Source organism: Tupaia chinensis, unplaced genomic scaffold (assembly GCF_000334495.1).
Source record: "Tupaia chinensis unplaced genomic scaffold, TupChi_1.0 Scaffold000539_1, whole genome shotgun sequence".
Classification (NCBI taxonomy): Eukaryota; Metazoa; Chordata; class Mammalia; order Scandentia; family Tupaiidae; genus Tupaia; species Tupaia belangeri.
Window position 1 is genome coordinate 842,222 of NW_006160052.1, and position 17,987 is coordinate 860,208.

Consider the following 17,987-nt stretch of genomic DNA (forward strand, 5'->3'; position numbering starts at 1 on the left):
ATAAATAATTTTTAAAATTTTTTTGGAGAGATTTTTGCTAAAGGGCGCATGTGCTTGCCAGAAAGACAGAGAGAGACAGAGACAGAAATTGAGGCATCACCCCCAGGATGATGGCCACACTGCAATCCCTTCTCCTCCATTCTCCTCTCAGGATCTTGGGCATGCACGCACACGCCCCCAGCGTGAGTTTAAGTCACCAGGTCTGAGACTCGAACCATGGTCAACTACACGGGAGTTCAGTGACATAGCCATTACGCTAACTGCTGGTCCCCAATAAATAAATGGTTTTTAAAAAATAAATAAATAAAGACAGTAAAACTCGTTGCCAGGAGCTGAGGGTGGAGAGGAAGGATGGAGAATTACTATGTAATGGGAACAGAGTTTCAGTTTTGCAATATAAAACGGTTTCTGGAGATGGATTGCATAACAGTGTGAATGTACATAACACTACTGAACTGTATATTTAATTGATGGTTAAGATGGTAAATTTATGTAGAAATGATTATAAAAAATAAAACTCTGGAAATTAAAAAAAATATTGAACAATAGTAGTAATAAAAACATCAAGTAGCCTACTTTGGCAAACACAGCAATGACTTTAAAGCACTCATGAATTTTGATGGTTCCTGACTAAATTGGCAAAAATTGTATAAAAATATCAGTCATGAGAGTAAATGTGATTCATATTTAACCAGCCGTAATACTACAGTTATTAGGAGAATTCATACCATTTTCCATATCCCATTTGTGAAAGTCTTCTCAGGATTGCTTAAAGATGAGCTATACCTACGGGTTATATGAACATAAAAATATAGGTAGTCTAAAGAACAGAATCAGTTATCCTATAAAATATTAATATTGTCACTATATGTGTCTACCACTGCAATCTCACATTATTTGAGTTATTCAGAATGTGTTCTGTTGAGGCAAAAGAACTTACAGCATAAGTGTGAATGCCATATCTATGGTTCTTCAGAAACAATTATCTCCCATGGTACTTTTTTCTTCATCTAGAACAAATCACAGATAAGTGTGCAGGCTTGCTTAGCCCTTACAAAGGATGACATGCAAATTCATGAAGCATTCCATATTTTGAACTAGACTCCTACATGGCTGACCATGGCTCAAGTCTCAAACCTGGAGGTTTGAAGAAAAAATTTACACTGGGCCTGTGTGTGTTTGTGTGCTTGTGTGTGTGCGTGTGTGTGCCCAAAAATCCCAGGAGGAGAATGGAGAAGGGATGGCAGCATGGCACCCCCTGCGGGGTGATTTCTCACTTTCCCTTTCACTGTCTGTCTCTCTCCAGAGAACACATAAGCCCTATGGCAAAAAACATCAAAACAAACAAAACAGACTCTATGAATGTTCCTTTTTAAAAAATTTTGTGAGAGGTTTTTGCTATAGGGTGCGTGCACTCGCCAGAAAGACAGAGACAGAGAGACAGAAAGTGAGAAATCACCCCCTGGGGGGGGGGGGATGGCCACACCGCAATCCCTTCTCCTCCATTCTCCTCTCAGGATCTTGGGCATGCACACACGCACATGTGCCCGGTGTGAGTTCAAGCCACCAGGTCCGGGACTTAAACCACAGTTGGCTACATGGGAGTCCAGCGACATAGCCATTACACCCACTGCTGGTCCTGAATGTTTCTAAAAAGTCTTCAGTGATGCCCCCTAAAGGACCCTTTTGTCTCTGTAGATCTAATACTATCCCACTTGAGGAAAAAACCCTGAAGACATCTTTTTCCTCTACCATGGGTAACACTGTTAATAAATTTTTTAGACCTCCATATGCTGTTCAAGCTTCCCTAAATGTTTCTGTTGAGAAAATGACTCATCATTAGGCAGTATTTATCAAGGCAGCTATGCCAGTTATCAACTTATTGCCTCTAAGCCCCAAGCTTAGCATGTTGCCTGATCTGTAAAAATGGATCTGGGACTTCGAAATGTTTTTTCCTTTACTAGGGGCGTGACATTAATCTTTTTAAGCAGTTGAAACTGGAGAGATTTTGCAGGAGGAGGAATGTTTCCTTTCTGGTTCTGGTAACTCTTGGAAAGTATGCTTTTATTTTCTATTGCTCTGTGCAGTTTTGGGTTTCAGAAGCATAGTGAGGAATCTTAGAACTGCATTAGTTGGTGCCTTCCCTGGTCACTACTTCCGTCACTCATTTATCAGGCCCACATGTGCACATGCCCACAGTCCTGCAAGTTGCCTGTTTAGTGAGCAAGTCAACTGAACTTTGCCTGTACAGCTGCCTGGAGCTGCCTTTGCCCAAGTTGCACACAGCAGTGCTCTGGGTTCTGTAGCTCCCCATTTCAGCAACATACTTTGCCTTGTTCTATGCATTACTTCCTGCATATGACCTATCTCCCGTTTTTAGCTTGCCTGTGTCCCATAGGGTTCATTGTTCATAGTTACCTAGCAACTTTTATAAACTTTTATATTAATTTTAATCCATATGTAGGGTTTAAAATTTTTAAAATATATTTTTGAAAATATATTTACAGCAGATGGTGTAATGGTTATGTCACTGTACTCCCACATGTGGTTCAAGTTCCAGACCCAGCAACTTAAAACTCACCAGGTGCATGTACATGTGTGCCCAAAATCTTGAGAGGAGAATGGAGGAGAAGAAATAGTCGTATGGCTATCCCCACTGGGGAGTGATTTCTCACTTTGTCTCTCTGGAGAGTGTACATGCCCTATAGCAAAAATTTGTCCCTTAAAAAAAGAAAGCTATTGGGGTCAGCAGGTGGCATGCTGATTAAGACGCTGGAATTCCCACATGGCTGACCACGGTTTGAATCCCGGACCTGGCAGCTTGCTCCCTCATCCTCTCTCTCTTTCTCTCTGCCTGTCTTTCTCTGGCAAAAACTCATGTGAAATAATAATAATGATAAGTAAACAAAATAAATAATTCTTTAAAAAAAGATATATATATTTATGTGTGTGTGTGTGTATATGTGTGTGTGTGTGCGTACATATATATACTGAAAAACATTCCAGGCCCATGCATGTCCATTCCCAAAATTCCAAAAGGAAGGAAAAACAGAATAGAATGGCTTATGGTGCAAGTGTTTCCCATAGGGGGTGCTTTTTTATTTTCCCTTCTCTCTCCTTGTCACTCTCCACAGAGTGCACACATACTTTGGCAAATTTAAAAAAAGAAATGCCATTAATGTCATTCTTAACTGTTGCTGATATTAGATGGAAAACATTTAAAGTTCTGCTCTTAAGTATTTGCAGGTGTTTTTTTCTGGTATATTTGTTATTGAGTTAATGAATATTTTTAGAAACTTTTAATACATCTTTAGCTATTTCAGTGATATTTTATGCTTAATGATGGTGTATTAGTTTATTTTTGCTGATGTAACAAATTACCACAAAGTTACAGGCATCAAGCACCACACATTTATTATCACACAGTTCTGAAAGTAAGGAGTCTTGCCAGGATCAAATCTAGATGTCAGTAGGTCCTTGCTCCCCCTGGAAGCTCTAAGGGAGGAGCTGTTTCCTTGTCTTTTCTGACTTTGAGAGGGTGCTTGCATTCTTTGACTCATTGTATCTCCTTCCATCTTCAGAGCCATCAGCATAGCACTTCAAATCTCTCTCTTCTACTCTGACACTCCTGCCTTCCCAACTTAAGGATTCTTGTGAGGAAATTGGACTCACCTATATAACCCAGCACAATGTTTCCATTCCAAGATACTTTATGTAGTTATACAAAACTCCTTTTGCCATATCAGGTAGTGTGGTCACAGATTTCAGGGATTAGGATATCTGCCTCTTTGGCAGGGACATTATTTTTATATAATACAAATGGAAATACTGGTTTTTGATTATTTTACCCTTTTTGGTCATTAAGGTCACACATAGACTGGGGGAACCCTGAAATAAATGTGGAGGGCTTCAAGACTTGTGACAAAATGGAATTAAAGTATAAGTTTATCCTGGTGCGAAAACCTTTGAAGTCCATGGAGTTTTTTTCATAACACACATGTTCCATGAACTTTTGGAAGACTTCTTGTAGATACTGCTTCAATGTATTACTTTTCTTGTTTTGTATTCAGTTTTTAAGATAGTAGAGTATAAATCTCATGTTTTTACTGCTCAGCATCTCTCATACTCTTTTGGGAACTATGTCTCCACCATTCCAATGATATAATTGCCACACAGGAGACATATGGCCTTAGTGAGCAAATCTAAAGGTTTGGGGTTTTTCAAACTGGGCCTGGAAAAGACAGATTAGTCTTTCTCAGTTAGAGAACTGGAAGCATTGAAAGGCTTACAAACTATCAATGACTTTCTGTACTATCTTTACAAAGTCTTTTTTTTTTTTTTTTTTTTTTTTTCAGTGAGATAGCATGAGGCTGACATATAAAAAGAAACCAAATAGCAGATTGATGGGAATGGAACTGAGAATTTTTTATATCTCTGTTTCTAGGAGTTCCAGAGATCTTGGAGCATTTCTGCCCTTTCAGTTGTTGTGCATTCGACCCTGTCTTTTATTAAAAAGATATCATACCATGGCATTTTCCCCAGCCTACTTTGCTTGTTAGCAATTAGAAAAAAAAAAGTCTCAATGCATACATGATTGTTGCAAAACAAATTCTCAAGAAGTGGGAGATTTCTCTCCACTTTCATCTAACCTATTATTCCCATTATACTGAGTTAACTACTCTCTTATTTTTTATTTCTGAGATTCATGTGGAAAGAATCTTATTAACATTTTAGGTTTTAACTTTAAAACATAGTAGTAACTCAGTAAGATAATCAGATCACATTTTGAAAATGAATTCATTTGAGACCAGTATTTCATGTGGTGGTTGAGGCACTAGACTCCCACATAGTTGACCACAGTTCATGTCCTGGACCTGGCAGCTTGCTTTCTTACTTTCCCTCTCTCTCTCTCACTGGTCAAATTAAAAAATAATAGTAGCAAATTAATTTAAATAATTATAAAATAAGAAAATCATGCCAGGTACGTGTGTGTGTGTGCCTAAAATCCCTAGAGGAGAATAGTCCTGGACCCGGTGGCTTAAACTCATGCCGGGCACGTGTGCGTGCGTGCCCAAGATCCCAAGAGGAGAATGGAGGAGAAGGGATTGTGGCGTGGCCATCCCCCCTGTGGGGTGATTTCTTGCTTTCTGTCTCTCTGTCTCTCTCTGTCTTTCTGATGAATGCACGTGCCATATAGCAAAAACCTCTCCAAAAAAAAAAGTCTTAATTAAAAAAAAAAAAAGAAAATGAATTCATTTAGAGAAAAATGGAATTTTCTCCACTATATATTAAATCCTTATATATGACATTTTAAAATCTCTGTCAAGATGAATACAAAGATACCATGCTTTTAACTACTCTTAATAGTTTGCTTAAAATAATTTATTTCTAGGCATATAATACATGTTAAGTCATATCACCTATAACCTACTTTTGTTACTGTTTTACTCAGTAATATACTGTGCAATTCTATGTTACGATATATAAATTAGGGCCAGCAGGTGGCGTGGTGGTTAAGGTGCTGGACACTCCCTCATGGCCGACCACGGTTCGAGTTCCAGACCTGGTGGCTTGCTTTCTTACTTTCCTTCTCTCTGTATGTCTGTCATTCTCTGGTCAAAAGAAAATGATTGGGGGGACCAGCAGTTAGCGTAATGGCTATGTTGCTGGACTCCCATGTAGTCGACTGCGGTTCGCGTCCCGGACCCAGTGGCTTAAAACTCACACTGGGCACGTGTGTGTGCGTACCCAAGATCCCGAGAGGAGAATGGAGGAGAAGGGATTGCGACGTAGCCATCTCCCCTGGGGGGTGATGTCTTGCTTTCTGTCTCTCTGTCTGTCTGGTGAATGCATGCACCCTATAGCAAAAACCTCTCAAAAAAAAAAAAAAAAGAAAAGAAAAGAAAATGACTGGGGACCAGCAGGTGGTGTGGTGGTTAAGGTGCTGGACACTCCCACATGGCCGACCATGATTCAAGTCCCGGACCTGGTGGCTTGCTTTCTCACTTTCACTCTCTCTCCCTCTCTCATCAAATTAAAATAATGAATGAATAAATAAAAAATTGAATAAATCATTCTTTAAAAAAGAAAAAATGAATGAATAAATAAAATAAAATTAAAAATATACAAACTACACTTCATCTTTTTAACAGATGCATTATATTTGATCATATGCTTGCACTCCAATGTATTTAACTATTTCCTACTGATGAATATTCAAAGAGTTTTCCCAATTTCATGGCATTACAAAAAAGCAAAGATATAAAATTATTGGGGCCAGCAGGTGGAGGAGTAGTTATGTCACTAGTTGACCACTTCTACCACATAGTTAACCTTGGTTCTAGTCCCAGACCCAATGGCTTAAAAATCACACCGGGTACATATGTGTACATCCCCAGGATCCCAGGAGAATGGAGGAGAAGGGATTGTGGTGTGGTCATCCTCCCTGGGGGGACATTTCTCACTTTTCCTCTCACCATCTCTGTCTCTCTCTCTTTCTCTCCAGCAAATGCACACACTCTGGCAAAAACTTCTTTAAACACACACACACACACACACACACACACACACACACACAGATATAATTACTTTGTTTATTAATTCACCAAAAATTATTGTGCCCATATATACTATGAACTAGGCACTTTCCTAGGCAAGGTATTTTTTTTTTGAGAGGTTTTTTTTTTGTTGTTTTTTTTTGTTTGTTTTTTTTTTGCTATAGGGCGCGTGTGCTCGCCAGACAGAGAGAGACATAGAGACAGAAGCCGAGAAATCGCCCCCCAGGGGGAATGGCCACGCCGCAATCCCTTCTCCTCCATTCTCTTTCGGGATCTTGGGCACGCACGCACGCATGCCCGGCGTGAGTTTTAAGCCACCGGGTCCGGGACGCGAACCGCGGTCGACTACATGGGAGTCCAGCGACATAGCCATTACGCTAACTGCTGGTTCCCAAGCAAGGTATTTTTTCAAATTTCTATTTGTCGGGAGCAAACGAAATAGACAAGAAATTAAATACATGTGAATGAAATAATTACACCTGGTGATGAGGTCTGGGATTTGATAGTAAAAAGTATAGGCATAGATCTTCAGCTGGGGTCTGGAGGAGGTCTGGGACTTTTTTCTACAAGATGATATTGATCTAAATCCTGATCAATGCAAAGGAACCAGTGCTGTGTGATCAAAGCAGAGAGAATACCAATGGCCAGGTCCCAAGGCAGTCACAGCCTGTCACTTTGGAAGAAAAGAAAGGCCAGCGTATACATTACAGTTTTCAATTGCTAAGCAGCAGACACCCATGTAACAGAAAAGGGACTTACAGAAAGATACTATGCGGCTCATAGACTCTGTGGGATAGGCCGCCGACTCATCTTAGAGACCAGCCCACCAAGACAAACTTCCATAGTCACAGCACCACGCCGGCGTAGTGGGTGCATCCAGCTGGGACTGCAGGCTAGACACTCGCACTGACTGTCCTGCTGCCCTGCCACAGCCGGCTCAGAATTCTCTGTGGACCTGTCGCTGCCCCCCACCTTTATTTCAATACTAGTTCCTATGTAAAGTCTGCAGAAGTGACCCCCTCAAGTAGAGCCTCTGTGTGTGTCTTTGCGCGTTCATACTGGTGTTTCTAGATTCAATTGCTGTAAGCACAGCCAGGTTTAAGAAGCTCGTTCACATTTTTGCCAGGTACTGCTAGATGGCCCTCCCTAAAATGTTCTAGCCATTTATAAAATGTAAACTGTTGTAGCCATTTACACTTCCACGAAAATGGCAAGAGCAGTAGACCAGTTTCCCCAAAGCCTTGTCCTGCTTAGATTCGCATTTTGAGCAGCTTCGTAGAGGTGGCATAGTTGGACTTGACTCGGGCACCGTGACTCAGTGATGGTGCACCATCGATGGGCAAATTACCCCCTTCCCTGGGCTTCACGTACCTCGGACATGTGATATGGAAATGATAACCATGTTTCGGAGACTGCAAATTGTCGCCCAACACACGTTCTCCTTGTCTTTTAAATTCATAGGACCCCCAATTTTTGTCTAGATTCACAGCTATCCAGAATCAACAGTAATGTACTGTTTTCCCTTAGTCATAGACAGCATCAAAGTTGCTGAATGGATGCCAGCAATTTGTAAGAAAATCCGAGGGAAGAGTGATGTACTTTTGAAAGAATCTCTGCATCACAAACATTCTTATTTTTTATTTATTTTTTGAGAGGTTTTTGCCTTAGGGCACATGCACTCATTGAAGAGAGACAGAGAGAGGGAAACTGAGAAATCACCCCTCTGGGGGCGAGGGGGATGGCCATGCCACAATCCCTTCTCCTTCATTTTCCCCCGAGATCTTGGGCATGCATACACACGTACTTGGCGTAATCTTCAAGCCACAGTGTCCAGGATTTGAACTGCATTCAACCATATGAGAGTCCAGCAATGTAACCACTACCCCATCTGCTGGTCCCTCACAAACATCATTTATGGCACAGATGATAACACTGGAAAGAAAATCTCAGATATTTATGTCACTGAGTTAAAGTGACTGAGACTTTGAATGTGAAGAAATATTAGCAATAACTTAAATGAGTTATTTTGCTTGAATATTCATTTTTGTATATGTATATACCATTTGTTTTTGCTTATGTTGGATACATTCAAAATCCTCCCTTTTAGTTAGTTTGAGAAACACAGCGAGTTGTGCCCTCTATGTTCTCTGCACTGTATTTTATAACCCTAACATTGTTCCTCTGAGCAATCTGCAATCTTGTTTCTATAAAACAGCTTCCCACTATCACCAACCCCGATCCTTCCAAGCATCTAGCAGTCATCCTTCATCTCTCTACCTCTCTGAGATCACTTTTTTCAATTTCTACATGTTTTATAATAATATATTAGCTCAATAGTTCATTTGCTGAATATGAATTGGGTGCATACTTCAACATTTTTGCTGATAAACTTATGTATTTAAAAAATTTAGAGACGGGGCCAGCAGTTGGTGTAATGGCTATGTCGCTGGACTCCCATGTAGTCAACCATGGGTCAAGTCCTGGACCCAGGGCTTAAACCCATGCTGGGCGCGTGTGCCGTGCCCAGAATCCCAAGAGGAGAATGGAGGAGAAGGGATCGCGGCGTGGCCATCCCCCATGGGGGGTGATTTCTCACTTTCTGTCTCTCTGTCTCTCTCTGTCTGTCTGGTGAGCATACGCACCCTGTAGCAAAAATCTCTCCAAAAAGAAAAAAAAGGACTTCTTCAGGAAAGTTCTGATCACCCATTGTCTATAGATTCTACAGAACTATGGTTCTATATGTGGCCAGAGAAAGTTTCTACTAGGATTGGGTTATTGGCATCTTCTCCCTTTCCCCCACAACTTCTAATCAGAAACACCAAGTTGTCAGAACAGAACTATTCACAGTGCTACAAAAAAGGCGAGCCCATAGCCCAGTGATTAAGGAAGTCAGATTCCACGCAGCTGACCATGGTTTAAATCCTGGCCCCAGGGGCTTCAAAAATACACCAGGTATGCGTGTGCGGGTGCCCACACAGAAACCTGACAGGATGGATGAAAAACGAAGAAGGGGTTGCAGTAGACCATGTCCCATTTGGGGTTGCCCTCTTCTTGTCTGTCTCTGGTGACTGCATATGCCCTCTTTTAATTAAAAAGGAAAAAAAAATGCTCCTGCTATTACTTCCTGTCCCTCTAATACATATGTGATCAACCTACATCGATCACTTCCTTTTTATTCTCTGATAATCTGATTTTCATGACATCCTCTACTGAATGCATTCTTCCAAGTAATCCCGAGAGAATGATTCTGAGAATGAACTCATATACTTCAAACAAACAAACAAAACCTCTGAAAATGACAAAGTACCATACAATTGTCACCAGCGACCCTCTTGTAATTCTTGTAGGAACAATAACAGAACACTAGTCTCACCATTACTGAGATCTCTACAGCGCTTGTTGAAATACTCTTCTATATATATATATACATGACATGTACCTATGTTATAAACCTCATGCTACTTTGTTATACTGAGTTCCTGCCTTGGTGTCATTTTCCTTGAGCCTAAAGGGCTTGTTTCAAAATTCCTAGTTGTATGGTGATAGACAGGGCAATTGGGTTGTAGAATGGCATACCGCAACTGAAAAAAAAAAAGACATTGCTATATTTATACACACACACACACACATGTATATATATCCATACACTCACACATATATATAAATGATGCAGGAAAAAGCTAGAAAATGGAAGCAGAAAAGTGGGTTAGAGTACCTTCCTCAAGTGGCTAGATAGAAAAACTTATCAGGGCAGAAATTCCTGCCTTAGTGGTTATCTTGTTTGACTCCCATATGGCCAACGCATGAGTGGATGCCCAGGCTCCCAGGAAGAGAATGGAAGAGAAGGGATTACTATGTGGCCATTTTCCTTGGGAGGTGATTTCTCACTTTCCCTCTCACTGTCTCTGTCTCTCTCTCTGGGGAGTGCATGTACCCTAATGCAGAGGCCTCTTTTAAAAAAAGAAAAGAAAAAAGAATGCAAAACATGCCAGATGTTTTGCCCCAAATTCTCTGTCTCTCTCTGGCATGCACATGAGATCTACAGGAAAAAATCTGGGAAAACAAAAATGTAAACAAAAACTTCACATTCAATTTTTAAAAATCAACCCCTTACTGGGGCCAGCAGATGGTGTCGTGATTTCATCACTGGACTGCCACATGACTGACTGTGGTTTGAGTCCCAGACCCAGTGGCCTGAAAATCATGCTGGGTGTGTGTGCATGCATGTCCAAGATCACAGGAGAATGGAAGAGGGGATTGTGGCAGGGCCAGCCCCCAGGGGTATAACTCCTAACTTCCCTTTTCACCATCTCTGTCTCTCCAGTGAATGCACGTGCCCTATGACAAAAACCTCTAAAAAACAAAAATCAACCTTATTCTGTTAATCAGAGACATCTAAAAACAATACCAGAAGAAGGTTAAAAGTGAAGAGATAGGAATATATGCCAGGAGACTTAATTTAGCAAAGATAATTTTAGACAGATTAAAGTTTAATGAGGAATTATTAAGAACAACAAGAGAGACAGTATCCTAAATGGTAAAAGTAATAGCTCAGGGCCAGCAGGTGGCCTAGTGATTAAGGTGCTGGACTCCCACGTGGCTGACTGTGGTTTGATTCCCAGACCTGGCAGTTTGAAACTCATTCCGATGTGTGTGCATTTGTGCCAAGATCCCAGGAGAATGGAGAAGGGATTGTAGTATGGCCATCCCTCCTGGAGGGTGATTTCTCGTTTTCTGCCTCTCTGTCTCTCTAGCTAGTGCATGCACTCTATAGCAAAAATCTATCTCTCCGAAAAAAAAAAAAAAGTACTAACTCATCATCGGAATCATGAAGTTCAATGGCCCAGCCAAGATGGTGGACAAGTAGCGCCACTGCTTAAAAAAAAAAGAATTGAGAAAACAGTTTGGGTCCCAAGCCAGCCTGTACATGCCAGGCATAGCGGCAGGTTCCTGAACTCCTCCCTGACTGGGCCACCAGGCCAGGAGGAGACTAAAACACAGCCAGACTCTGAGAGAAATGCCCATCTTTGCTTCTCCTTCCTTCCTCCCCTAATCATAAAGGAAAACACAAATGATGATCTTTGCAGTTATAACTGCATTGACTCAACATGCATGTAAAAAACTGATAAAATTACTGGGAGAAAAAGGCAATTTCAGAACACAAATAAAAATGTAACATACTCTGCTTTAGAAACTGATTGCTCAATCGGGATAGGGAGGAAAGTTATAAACAGATGTATAAAGGAGAATGGAGGAGAAATTGTGGCGTGGCTATGCTCTCTGGAGAGCGATTTCTCACTTTCCTTCTCTCTTTCTCTTTCTGTCTCTCTCCAGCAAGTGCACACCCCCCATAGCAAACAAAACAAGACAAAACAAGAAACCAAACGCTATCGAAATTTAAATGACATACATAATACCTTGTAGTGAATGTAGAAAATATATTCTTTTCAAGCATACACAACATATTTACAAGAATGTTCCCAACACAAGGAAATGGTAGAGGTTTAAGGTGATAGATGTGCTAAATACTCTGAATTTATAGTTGTATGTTGTATACATGTATCAGAACATTGCACTGCACCCTATAAATATGCATAATCATTGTGTGTCAATTAAAAGAAAATAAACTTTAGAAAGGTAATTTGAGTTCCATCATTTTTATTTTGACTTTTTATTTGACATTTTGAACATTTCTTTCAAAGACAGAAAAGAAGAAAGAAATCACTCCATTTAAACATCTTGTAATATGCAGCAAATGTGGGACTTATCAGGAAATGTATAGCATTTACATATTAGAACATAAGACATATAAGCAATAAATAAATGGAGTACTTAACTCATGAAGATAAAAATAAAATTAAATAAACCCAGGAAGTATAGAAGAAAACAAAAAACATGAAAGTGGAATTTAAATATTTAGCAAGCAAAATAACAGCAAAGAGAATCAACACCACCAAAAAATGTTTATTTGTACCTTTTAGAAGAATAATAAATAGATAAAAATATAGACGGTGAGAAGACAACTTAAAGGATCAAAATAGAAAACACTGCCACACTAGAAAAGTCCTAGGAGAATAATTTGAATTGCTACATTCGATATTTGTAAGACCTGGATGAAATAGAGCACAGTATTTTTCTTGGAAAATATAAATAATAATGCTTACAAAACTTGAGCAAACAAATGATTATTCAAAAACTATAGACAATATTAAAATTTCTATCCTGTACAATAAATATGCCACTGGTAAACAGGTTTGTAGATAGTTTTGACAAATGTTCCAGTAACAAGTAACCTCTATCTTATGCAAACTGCTGAAAGCTATTTATAAAAAAAGAGAAACGGGGGAACCAGCAGTTAGCGTAATGGCCATGTCGCTGGACTCCCACGTAGTTGACCGCGGTTCATGTCCTGGACCCGGTGGCTTAAAACTCATGCCGGGCGTGTGTGCATGCGTGCCCAAGATCCCGAGAGGAGAATGGAGGAGAAGGGATTGCAGCATAACCATCCCCCCTGGGGGGTGATTTCTCGCTTTCTGTCTCTATGTCTCTCTCTGTCTGTCTGGCAAGCGCACACGCCCTATAGTGAAAATCCCCCCCCCCAAAAAAAAGAAAGAGCTTTCTTAACACCATAATTGGTATCCATGCAAATCCATAAAAACATATTAATGGTTAAGTCTTGAATCGTGTCCATCAGTAAGGACAAAATAGAGATGTGTGGATATTTTATATCACTATGACTGACCAAGATTGTACTGGAGACCTTAGCCATGATCAGACTGGCTTCTTTCATCAAGCAGTATTCATTTAAGATTCTCCCATGTCTTTGAGGCTTGATAGCTCATGTCTTTTTATTGTCAAATAATATTCCATTACAGGACTATGTAATAGGGTGTCTATGCATTCATCTTTTTTTAAAAAATTAATTTATTATTTTTTTGTTTTAAATAATGTTTTAATCATTTATTTATTTATTTATTTAAATTTGACCAGAGAAGGACAGAGTAAGAGAGAGAAAAAGTGAGAAAGCAAGCCACCAGGTTCCAAACTTGAACTGTGGTCAGCCATTTGGGAGTGTGGAGGGCATTGCATATGGAAGTCATCTTGGGGGCTTCTTGAGAGCTGTCCACCATCTTAGAAACCATTAGGTTTCACTTCCTCATTGAGCAAACCATTTCTCAGAAATCTCGTGACCAACTGTTCTTCCTGGGGATGGTTGGGATCCACCCACCTCAATGATTGGCTCATACTGTTTTATCTCATTTGCATTTCAGGCAACCAATCGGTGCCCACCAGCCTGTATATAAGCTTGCGACTCACCTTGTCTCCTCACTGTGTGTGTGTGTGTGTGTGTGTGTGTGTGTGTGTGTGTGTGTGTGTGTGTGTGTGTGTGTGTGTGTGTGTGTGAAAGTTTTGTGTGTGTCCCCTTTTTCACCGACCTCACCCAGGTACCCGTTCGACTGTCCTGCGGGTTGGGGCAAGTGGTGCCCGGATGTGGGGCCCTGGAGTAGAGGATCAGGGTGAAGTGCACTGTGAAGAAATCCTGGCCAGGTAGAAGTGGAAGGGTAAGTAGTAATACAGAGATTACTTAAAGTAATACAGAGAGTACTGACTAACTTCCTAGTGTGCAGTTATGGGACAGCAAATGAGTAAACATGAATTATTTGTTCAGGGGCTTAATGATACCCTTAAGACACATGGAGTTAAAATTAGAATCAAACAATTACTTTCCTTTTTGATTTTCTAAAAGAGGTGCATCCTTGGTTCCCTCAAGAAGGCACTATTGATGAAGCAAGGTCGAAGAGGGTAAGTGATGCTCTGAAAGACTACTATGTCGCATTTGGCCTGGAAAAAGTCCCAGTAATAGCCTTTTCTTATTGGAGTTTAATAAATGAAATTGGGTTCCGGCCAACAGACCCCAGAATTGCAGCAGTAGTTGAGGAGGGGGAACAAATTATGCAAAAAGAAAAATTTGGGGAATTAATTAGTGACAATGTCATGGAGACTACAAAGGACCCAGAAACAAAAAAGATCTAATTTCTTTAGATAATGAGGAAGAAACAACAAATTCTAATAAACAACCAGATGTTAAGCCAAAACAATTTTAAAAATCAAGGGTAAATGAGGAGGTTATAAATCCTACAAAGCCTCAGAAAAAATTATATCCATCCCTTACAAACCTTAAAGCTTATTCGGATGGTCAATTGGCTGATTCTGAGGAAGAAATTTTAGAAACAAAGGCAAAATGGTCGCCTAAGAAAGAAATTTTAGAAACAAAGGCAAAATGGCCACCTGAGAAAGAAACTTCAGGAATGGAGGCTGTTGAGTACAACAATTCAAAATGGTCACCTTTCAAAAAACAACCACCTTCTTATGACTTGGTTGCATCTGCATCATCTTAGATATGTAATCATTCTTGCCATGAAAAGACTACTCCACCATCTTTGGCAATGCCTGTTATTGATCCTAGGGCAGAGGTTAGGGCTAAGACTGAACAACTTAAAGAACATATTCAGTTAGAAGAAGAACATCAAGAATTGATATCACAATTAGAAAAGCTGAAAGTGGGTAAATCTAAAGGTACAACTTTCTTATCTTCACAAAATCGCTGTCGGTCTACCTTTACTCCTAGTGCAAAACTTAAACCAGCTCAGAAATTACAACCACTGATAGACCTTGATGAACAGGAAGCCTTTCCAGTAACAGAAGACACAGATACACAAGGACAAGCATGGCGCCATGTATGTGGCTTTGATTTTTTTTTTTTTGAGAGGTTTTCACTGTAGGGCGCGTGCGCTCACCAGACAGACAGACAGAGAGAGACAGAGAGTTAGAAAGTGAGAAATCACCCCCCAGGGGAGATGGTCACACAGCAATCCCTTCTCCTCCATTCTCTTCTTGGGATCTTGGGCACGCACGCACACGCGCCCGGCGTGAGTTTTAAGCCACTGGGTCCGGGACATGAACTGCGGTCGACTACATGGGAGTCCAGCGACATAGCCATTATGCTAACTGCTGGTTCCCGTGGCTTTGATTTTAACATTATAAAAGAAATTAAAACAGCAGTTGCTCAATATGGAGCTACAGCTCCATATACATTAGCCATAGTTGATTCAGTGGCAGAAAATTGGCTTACACCAATAGATTGGCACACATTGGCCCGTGCTGCACTCTCTGGAGGAGATTACTTGCTTTGGAAATCAGAGTATGTAGAACAGTGCAAGGATACTGCACGTCGTAATGCCCAGGCCAATAATGGCTGGACGGTAGATATGTTGTTGGGAGAAGGTAATTTTGCAACTACTGACACTCAGATGCAATATGATCCAGGACTCTTTAGTCAAATTAATATGGCAGCCATGAGAGCTTGGAGAAAACTTCCTACTAAAGGAGATTTAAGTACCTCCCTTACAATAAAACAAGGGCCTGATGAACCTTTCTCTGAGTTTGTTCATCGACTGATTACAATAGCAGGCAGAATATTTGGCAGTGTTGACGCAGGTACAGAATTTGTTAAACTCCTGGCATATGAAAATGCTAATGCTGCCTGTCAAGCAGCAATTAGACCATATAGAAAGAAGACAGACTTATCAGAATATATTCCCCTCCGTTCTGATATCGGGTCAGCATATCAACAAGGAATGGCTATAGCTGCTGCTCTTCAAGGTTATAACACTGTCCGCCAATTCCTTACTCGTAACAACAATGCCAACAAAACAAATAATAAAATTACTTGCTTTAATTGTGGTCAGCTTGGGCATACAGCAAAAAATTGTAAAGTGAGAAATAATGGTCATCAACGACAACTAAACCAATTTCCTGACATGTAATAAATGTATGAAGGGACGTCACCCTCCTAATGAATGTAGATCCAGATTTGATGTCAATGGCAGACCAATTAATCAGGATCAGGGAAATGGGAACAGGGGGCCGCCCCAAGCCCCCAAACTCAAACAAGCTTTTGGGGCACTGCTGGGAGCCGTGCCCCAGCCGGGGTGGGTGCACAGGAAGGCGACGCGGGTGAACAGGAATCAGACTGAGACCTCATGCCCTTAGCATGTTCTCAGCCGGCTACAGCCAGAGTAAACTCAGGACTGCAGCCCTGATGGCCAGGAGTCATGCGTATTTATTATAGAAGGAGTTTTACAGCAGTGGGATGGGTGAGGGGAAGGAAATAAGTGAAGGATTTTACTCTAAAAGGTAAGGCATTCAAGGTATAGGAACAATAATCATAAAACATGACGTCTGTTTTGTTTAGGTATAAACAGTCATAATTTTTAGAACGAGGAAGTCCATTTTTTGGGTGTATCTTCTTTTTTGATTTTGATTACCAGGGAGGGTCTTTGGATGAGAGGGTTTCCAGGAATTTTCAGTCCAAGACTGGCTTGATCACTTTAGTCCCAGATTGGCTTGAGAACTTGAGCCCCAGGTTAGCTTTTGAGAACTTCAGCTTCAGGCTAGGGTGGCAGCAATTACAAGAGCCTAGAAATAAATCCTGTCTGGTTTAGTAAAGACAAGGTTAGTATATACTAACGTGAAATACCTATGTTATCTCTGGGGTAGTCCACAGCTAAGAGGGTGAGTCTACATAGGAAAGGAATGTGTCTACATAGGAAAGGAATGTGGTCTTGTGAGCAGCTTAATGACTGATCTAAAGGTTACTGTGTACTTGGGACCCTCTACATGCTGCTCTATACAATGGCTGTGGCTTGGGGAATGGCAATCTTCCCTTGTCCTGAGAGTAAGGGTGGCTTATGGTCTTTGGGGTAACAGCACCTTGTGGATGAGTCCCTGAGCTCCTCTTGGCTACTAAAATCGTTCACCCATTAGTAGCTTTAACCTAAACCTTTTTAATGCTTATTTATGTAATCCCCAGTAGGAAAAGTGAATGTAGCATTCTTTATTAATATTTTCCAGGAGGGCGGGGTGAGTCTAATGGGAGTTACTCCTGTTCGCAGCCACTGCCCTATGCAGCTGCTGCCTTAGCAGATTCGCATTTTTTCAAGATTATTGTAAAAGTTATAGTAAGGCTGGGGGTGCCTTTATGGGGTACTGGGATATGGCAATAAGGCCCATGGCAGAAAAACTGAGTGCAGGCCAGTACAGTAACACAATGAAGGTGAGGTCCAGAACTCGTAAAACTGTTGACCTTGCAAACAGTTCTCCTCAGCCAAGTCCTTGCTCTAGGCACGAGGGGCAGTTCTTTTATACTCAGCTTGTGTTAACTGCATGGTCCCAGCAGGGCACTAGAGTTTGTTCCAGCAGCCAACACCAATCCATTTTGGACCTCTCCAGAGCAACCCCAGAAAGCGCAGGACTGGACTTCTGCTCCACCACCTACACAGTATTAACTCCGGAAATGGGGGTTCAGGCTTTACCTACTGGAATCTTTGGTCCTCTGCCACCAAAAACCTTTGCAATACTCTTGGGACG

The 17,987-nt window shown here is 40.9% G+C and overlaps 1 long non-coding RNA gene across 1 annotated transcript in view; it reads left to right on the forward strand.

Annotated features, from left to right (window-relative positions):
- Positions 1-13,935: 13,935 nt before the first annotated feature.
- Positions 13,936-17,987, forward strand: part of LOC114009464 (uncharacterized) — a 9,748-nt gene continuing 5,696 nt past the window's right edge. Inside the window, exons 1-2 of the long non-coding RNA XR_003550872.1 lie at positions 13,936-14,119; positions 14,305-14,360. This is a non-coding gene — a long non-coding RNA (uncharacterized LOC114009464). The remainder of the gene's footprint in view (positions 14,120-14,304; positions 14,361-17,987) is intronic.